Source organism: Podarcis tiliguerta, assembly GCF_965153285.1.
Source record: "Podarcis tiliguerta genome assembly, chromosome: 13".
In the NCBI taxonomy this organism is placed as follows: domain Eukaryota; kingdom Metazoa; phylum Chordata; class Lepidosauria; order Squamata; family Lacertidae; genus Podarcis; species Podarcis tiliguerta.
This window is the reverse complement of record NC_139546.1, coordinates 14,798,356-14,806,855: the sequence shown is the minus strand read 5'-3', so window position 1 is coordinate 14,806,855 and position 8,500 is coordinate 14,798,356.

Genomic DNA, 8,500 nt, shown 5'->3' with positions numbered 1-8,500 from the left:
ACTCTTTATAAATGAAATGCTTCCAATAAAATATTAATAATGATAAAACATTACCCATACCTGTCAATGTATGAAACTCAGAGATATATGTTTTTCATCTTTCCAATGACCGAGAAGCCTGCTTCATTTATTCCTGCAACTTTCTCCTAGGTTTAAGTCAAACTAAAAAATCTATGTGTTCCTTCCGTTGTTGGGGGTGTGATGACATGACAGACATCCTCTCCCCAGTTTGACAGCACAAATCAGCTCTCCACATTGCATTTGGTCCTTGCCGCTGGAGGCATGATGCAGGTTTCAAAAGGTAAAAGACACTTGGATGGTTAAGTCCACTCAAAGGCAACTATGAGGTTGTGGTGCTCATCTCGCTTTCAGGCCTTTGTCCACAGACAGCTTTCCAGGTCATGTGGCCAGCATGACTAAAGCGCTTCTCATGCAACGGGACACCGTGATGGCAACCAGAGCGCACGAAAACGCCATTTACCTTCCCACCGCAATGGTACTTATTTATCTACTTGCACTGGTATGCTTTCAAACTGCTAGGTTGGCAGGAGCTGGGACAGAGCAACGGGAGCTCACCATGTCACAGGATTCGAACCGCCGACCTTCTGATCGGCAAGCCCAAGAGACTCAGTGGTTTAGACCACAGCGCCACCCGCTCTCTCTACACATCACATTTGGTCCTTGTCGCTGCAGGCATGATGCACACATGGCAGGTGAACTCTGGCGATGCTTCCATGGACACCAAGAGCACACCTGTCATCTCGACACTGCTCTTTTATTTTGCGTTCTGTATGTTTTCCTCCTCTCCTGCGCTGAGTGTGCGTCGGATCTGGCAGCCGTCCTGCTGGCTCCAGCTGCAACACAGCATGAGTGGAGCATGGCTCCGTCATTCTTGCCCATCCTTCGAAAAATTCCAGCAAAAAAATAACGTCTCGCTTTGTGACCCAACCTGATGCAATTCAAGCACTGGTGGGATGCAAACAGGGCCCCTCACAAGCCGCTCTTCATGACTGGACAGGCTCTGAGGAGAGAAGGAGGTCCTATAGGTGATGAGGAACTATATGTAGGTGACTAGGTATACGATACGATACGATAATCTTTATTGTCATTGTCCCATACAGAACAACGAAATTGGGGGAAAAATCTACATAAGACATTCAAAACCAACAAGCCTGCTATCCCAGCTATCCCAACCTGGTTAGCCCCCTAAAAACTCTGATACCCCATTTTAAAAAGGAAGGGAAAGGAGAATGTTAGCTGCTTTGAGACTCCCTAGAGTAGTGATAAAGCGGGATATAAAATCCAAAACCAAAGAATTTTAATTTTACCTTTTGAAAATGTCATGCTACGTAAATAATCATAATATACAAGATAACTGTATGTATGTGGTAATCATTTTAAATGATTTCTATGCAATTTTACACACTTTTTACTTACCAAGCAAAACTAAATTATAATATTTTAACCAAAATATCTTTTCAGTTCCCAAGCCATGTTACAACTTTTTAGCATCCCTCATTTTCGGAATTTGAAAGTTGAAAAATTCAACACACCCTAAGAAGCCAGGCCTATGCAGGCACTTAAGAGTCCATCCCTTACAGTGAGCTTCTAAAGTTTGTTTTTAATTCTTTTGCTCTTGTTTTTAAATTTTTTATTATTTTACTGTGTGGTTTTATGCTTTTATATCATTGTAAACTTCTGTGATATATTTCTATTATACAGCGATGTACACACACACACACACATTGATATATATATATATATATATATATTTGCTTTCGTAGATTTTCACGGGTACAGGAATGCAGGTTTTGGTGTCCTCGGGTGTCTTCCCGTGTAAAAGTTGGGGTGTCTAGGCGACGTTTCGACGAGGTCTCACTCGTCATCTTCAGGCTGGTGCTTTCGGCTTCTTGTTACTGGAACAGAGCAGGATCTCAGTGTTTGAGTTCCTATAAATACTGTTGAGGAGGTGTGGTGTATAGCCTCCAATGTTCTGGGCAGAGAGGAGGTTCCCAGGCTAGTGTGCCTTTTCTTCTTTTGTTCCTTAATTACTTGAGGGATATCTTGAGTGATTTCTTGAGTGATTTCCTGAATCCCACTTAGGTGGGTCATTAGGTGTGGATTAGTTGCTAAAGCCTTCGTGTCTTGAACTCTTGAACTTTGTGAAGAGTTTTTCTGAGAAGATGGCTGTACTGCACTTGGTTGTGCTCTGGCTTGGCTTCGTGTATAGGGGCGAGCTGTGGTTTTGTGGCCTGTGTCAGCCAGATCTGTGTAGGGATTGCAGGGGGGTGCAGCATCCGGAGGTGCCACCCTGGTTTGGCTACTGGATGGTGTCTGTAATTTATCTGTGGAGAGGGTCTGGGTTTGGGTCTGGTGTGGTTGATTGGTGATGGCGTTCTGTGTGCCTCTGGATCTGGTGTCAGATTTTGTGGGGAGGGCTAATTTCCAGATGTCTGGCAAGCGGGATGTGTCGTCACGCTTGTTCATGTTGTGAGGGTGTTTCTCTATCTCGATGGCTTCCATGATTATTCTCTTGTGGTGATGTTCCATGTTAAAGAGCAATTTGGAATCTGCAAAATTAATTTCGTGTCCTGTTTCTTTCATGTGTTGGAAAAGAGAGGAAGTTTTTTCTTCTTTTTTGACGGCATTCTTGTGTTCTGCGATACGTGCATTTATTCGTCTGTTTGTTTGTCCAATGTACGTGGCTGGGCAGACTTTGCAGGGTATTTCATAGACCCCTTGGTTTTCCAACTGAATTTTATCCTTGGGGTTTCTGAGGATATTGGCTATTTTTTGGTTGGTGCAAAAGGCTGTTTTGATATTGTGTTTATGGAGGATTTTGCTAATTTTATCTGTAGTGCCCTTGATATAAGGAAGGAGGGCTATGCCATTGTTTTCTTCTGTGTCTTGGTTTTTGGGGGGTGTTTCTTTTTGGATTAGCTTCGTAACCCTGTTTTGCTGGTATCCATTGGCAATTAACACATTTGAGAGATTCTGTAACTCAGTTGTCAAGTGGTCTTCGTCAGCCAGGCGTTTGGTTCTGGAGATGAGAGTCTTGGCTACGGAGTTTATTTGTGCAGGGTGGTGGTGTGATTGTGCATGTAAGTAGCGGTTGGTGTGTGTTTTTTTCCGGTAGATAGTGTGTCCTAGGGAGCCATCAGGTTTTTTGTAGATTAGGACGTCAAGGAAGGGAAGTTGGTTGTTGGCTTCTATTTCCATAGTGAATTGTATTTTGGGGTGTAGGCTGTTGAGATGTGTGAGGAAGCTATCCAGTTTTTCCTTCCCGTGTGGCCAAATTACAAAGGTGTCGTCAACATATCTGAGCCAAAGTTTGGGTTTGTGTTCTGACTTGTCTAAAGCATTGGTATATATATAGGTCAATACTGTCAGGACTCCCAAGTCCAGCCATGATTTTGACACTGACAAATAGGGTAGGAAGTTACCAAGCCTAACTCAAGCCTAACCCAACAACCAGAGGCTCCCCAGACCCAAAGACTCTGGATTGTGGACCCCAGAGACTGCAGCCCTCAAACATCGTTCCACCAGACAGGTGGTGTTCTCACTGCGCATCACTGATCCAGCTCACCAACACAACAAGTGTGCCCCACGTGAGATTATGGAGAAGTACCAGAAGACTTGGCATCTATTTAAGTTTCTGCACTTTTTTTGCAGAGAGGCAGAACCTAAAATGGGTAGTGCAGCTCAGTTAGCACAGATGGGCCCTTTTTAACAACAACAACAACAACACACTTTTTATTAAAGATGCTCAGATGTTCATCATCAATTCACCCACACAGCCCATGTACCCTTAGCCCCCACCTTTAAAAAACAAGAAGTTATTACTAAAGGATTTCTTGTATAACAAACATTAAGAGTCAGAAGTCAGAAAGACCAAAATTTTAATACGGAATGGGGAAGATTTATAACTTATCTTAAAGACCATTGTAAACAGTTAGAATCGTTAGTAGGATTGTAATATCACTTGTAGTTTAAGGTTGAATTCTGGACATAGTGGAAGAGGTAAAGAGTTTGGATTATCATAAAAGATGTAGGAGGAAATTATTAATAGTAGGATGGAAGTCCAGGAGATTCCTTGGAATCTTATTTTTATGATTTATGTTGGATATTTCCCTGTAAAATTTTAATTTGAAAAACCAAATAAATAAATTTGCAAAACAAACAAAGAAAAGTACACATAGTGTCTCCACTTTCAATTCATTGAGCATTTTTCACAGTTCGTTTGCATTCGGTATATACATTATGCAGTTGGGGGGGAAAGAGAGGAGAGATGGGGAAAGATCGTGATCCTTCGTTCTATTGTGCAGTATTTGTGCAGGGTTTTTGTGACAGCATCACATGGGTAATAATAATAATACATTTTTATTTATACCCCACCCTCCCCGGCCAGAGCCAGGCTCAGGGTAGCTAACACCAGTAAAATTGCAATAAAAACATAATGGGGGGGGGGATTTAAAATACAGGTTAAAAATACAATTTAAAATGCAGCCTCATTTTAATAATAGCCCATAGATCAAAACCATAAGGAGAGGGAAACATAAGGGTCAGACTGAGTCCAAACCAAAGGCCAGGCGGAACAGCTCTGTCTTGCAGGCCCTGCGGAAAGATGTCAAGTTCTGCAGGGCCCTGGTCTCTTGTGACAGAGCGTTCCACCAAGTCGGGGCCAGTACTGAAAAGGCCCTGGCCCTTGTTGAGACCAATCTAACCACCTTGCGACTTGGGACCTTCAAAATGTTGCCATTTGTGGACCTTAAGGTCCTCCGCGGGGCAAACCAGGAGAGGCAGTCCCTTAGGTACAGGTAGGTCATTATATATAAGTGGTACCTTGGTTTACCAACTTAACCCGTTCCAGAAGTCCGTTCTTAAACCAAAGCGTTCTTAAACCAAGGTGTGCTTTCCCATAGCAGCGGGGGACTCAATTTACACTCAACAGGAAGCAGAACATGTTTCCAAGGCAAAGTTCACAAACCAAAACACCTACTTCCGGGTTTGCAGCGTTCTTAATCCAAGATGTTCATAAACTAAGCTGTTCTTAAACCAAGGTACCACTGTATATGCATTGCGAGAGATTGGCAGGTCCAAAGCTTGGTTGCTTGCGTTCAGTTGCTTGGAGTATGGTTTGTTTGTATGGGGAAGAGGGGCATTGCTGAGTCAGATAAGCCATATCAATTTGTAGGGGATAGGTCATAATCTTGCTCTGTGAATGTGATAAAGGGGAAAGCTATCATGAGTGAATATAGACCACTGGCACCAAAATGTATGAGAAACTGCCCTATTAGAACAGTTAACCAACAGGTAAAGGTAAAGGGTGGGACGCGGGTGGCGCTGTGGGTTAAACCACAGAGCCTAGGACTTGCTGATCAGAAGGTTGGCGGTTCGAATCCCCGCAACGGGGTGAGCTCCCGTTGCTCGGTCCCTGCTCCTGCTAACCTAGCAGTTTGAAAGCATGTCAAAGGGCAAGTAGATAAATAGGTACCACTCCGGCGGGAAGGTAAACAGCATTTCCGTGAGCTGCTCTGGTTCGCCAGAAGCGGCTTAGTCATGCTGACCACATGACCTGGAAGCTGTACGCCGGCTCCCTCGGCCAATGAAGTGAGATGAGCGCCGCAACCCCAGAGTCGGCCTCGACTGGACCTAATGGTCAGGGGTCCCTAATAGTAAAGGACCCCTAGACGGTTAAGTCCAGTCAAAGGTGACTATGAGGTTGTGACGGTCATCTCACTTTCAGGCCGAAGGAGCCGGCGTTTGTCCACAGACAGCTTTCCGGGTCATGTGGCCACCATGACTAAAACACTTCTTGCGCAACAGGACACCGTGATGGAAACCAGAGCGCCAGGAAATGCCATTTACCTTTCTGCCACAGCTGTACCTATTTATCTACTTGCACTGGCATGCTTTCGAACTGCTAGGTTGGCAGGAGCTGGGACAGAGCAATGAGAGCTCACCCGGTTGCGGGGATTCGTACCGCTGACCACCTGTTTGGCAAACCCAAGAGGCTCTGTGTTTTAGACCACAGTGCCGCCCGCGTCCCTGAAAGCAGGGTATTGCTGAGTCAGATAAGCCATATCAATTCATATTCTGTAGCGGTGAATGGGTCATTATCTTGTGTGTGTGATAAAGGGGAGACCGATCAGGAGTGAATATAGACCACTGGTATCAAAATATATGGAAAACCACCATATTAGAACAGTTAACCAACAAACAGAATGGCTCACTGGAGGCCAGATTCTTGTCAGAATATGTTGTCTGCTCCCTAGGCTCTGTCCAGGGTCCTACCTCCAACCCCCAACCCCCAACCTCTTTATTTTTGAGAATCCTCTTCCTCAGGGACTGAACCTTGTCCGTTCTCTCCTTCTGCCCCAGACTAAGTGTTGGACTTACACCTGGCTGACAAGCGCTCCGCTTTGCCATGACTGGACAGAGACCAGCATTTTGAACTGGGCCTAGAAGTGGATTGAAAACAGGTGAAGTTGCCTATTAAGGAAGTCATGGGATTTATATTTATTGATTTGATTTGATTTCAAAGCATCTACATGCTGCTTTGTGCTTCAAAAATCTCCAAGTGGGTGGGAAGATTCCAACAACTGGGTCCGGTCAACAGCATGGTTGCCATGTTCTGGACTGGCTGAAGTTCCCAGATGGTTTTCAACAGCAGCTTCAGGTAGCACTCATTGCACTAATCCAGCTGTGATCCAACTAAGGCACATTGGCTGACCTGATTTCCCTATAAGACCTACATTGGCTCCCAGTACATTTCCGAGCACAATTCAAAATGTTGGTGGCAACTTTTAAAGCCCTAAATGACCTCGGTCTTGTATACCTGAAGGAGCGTCTCCACCCCCATCGTCCACCCCATGAGGTCCAGCGCCAAGGGTCTTCTGGCAGCTCCCTCACTGCGAGAAGTGAGGTTACAGGGAACCAGACAGAGGGCCTTCTCGGCAGTAGCGCCCGCCTTGTGGAACGCCTTCCTATCAGATGTCAAGGAAATAAACAACTATCTGACTTTTAAAAGACATCTTCCCTGTTTAGGGAAGTTTTTAATGTCTGATGTTTTATTGTGCTTTTAATTCTGTTGGGAGCCGCCCACAGTGGCTGGGGAAACCCCGCCAGAGGGGCAGGTATAAATAAATTATTATTATTATTATTATTATTATTATTATGGTTGAGGACAGAGACGCTCATTGTGCAAAACTGGCTTAATTGTCAATCCCTCACCACAAGGAATTCTGGGAAAAGTTGCTTTGTGAGGGGAATAGGGGTCTCCTAGCAACTCCCAGTACCCTTAACAAACTACACTTCCCAGGATTCTTTGTGGGGCGGGGGGAGTCATGACTGTCTAAAGTGGTGTGGTCCTCCTTTAAATGTATAATGCAGATTAAGGTCCTGTCTTGTCTGATTTAAGCTTCAGTTTCTTTGCCCTCATCCAGATCATTACTGTCTGGAGCTGCCAGAGCTCAAACTGGGATCTTCAAGTTGCCCCATGTGGCATGGAACATCTGTCTAGGGCAGAAAGACACTCTCAAGCTCTGAACTAGCCCAACCTGCCTCACTGATCATTGGACTCTCCTGGGCAGGAATGCGCCCATTCCTGAGCCAGAAACCTTCCTGGGGCTGATGTATTCCTGCAAATTCTTTGGCCTCGCTGTTCAGCCCTTGCCCAAGCTGATGTCCAGCTCCAAGGGCCTTCCAGCGGTTCGTTCCCTCATTGCGAGAAGCAAAGCTACAGGGAACTAGGCAGAGGGCCTTCTCGGTAGTGGCGCCCGCCCTGTGGAATGCCCTCCCATCAGATGTCAGAGAGATAAACAACTACCTGACATTCAGAAGACATCTGAAGGCAGCCCTGTTCACGGAGGTTTTTAATGTGTGACATCTTGGTCTTTGTTGGAAGCCACCCAGAGCGGCTGGGGAAACCCAGCCAGATGGGCGGGGTACAAATAATAAATTATTATTATTATTATTATTATTATTATTATTATTATTATTATTATTATTGGCTTGTTCCGTTGCTCTAACCCAGTTCCTCAGCTCCAACACCGTGGCCCAGCTCCTGACACCCTCCTCACCTCTGACTGCTGCCTGTGGCTCAGACCCTGGGCAAATGCTGACCACGAGTGCTGGTTTGGCACCTAAACATCTACCACAATGCCTGGAATATGAGGGAAAGCAAAGATGGCTCTAAATGACATTTGAAGACTATGTGAAAAAAGCCCTCCTCGAAATTCTGCATCCTATTTGCAGGTGGTGAAACTGGTGGAAATTCACAAATATTCTCTGAATATTTATTCCCATGAGTTTCAGGATATCAAAGACAGACAGACAGACAGACAGACAGACAGACAGACAGACAAATGCAGTTACATTTCATGAAATGTATGACTCATTGCTGCTTTTCCTAAAAAAAACCACACACGCAGCAGTCTGCCAAAAACCCAAAACAAATGCAACTCCACATTTTTTTTAAAAAAATCTGGTTTAGCTTGCT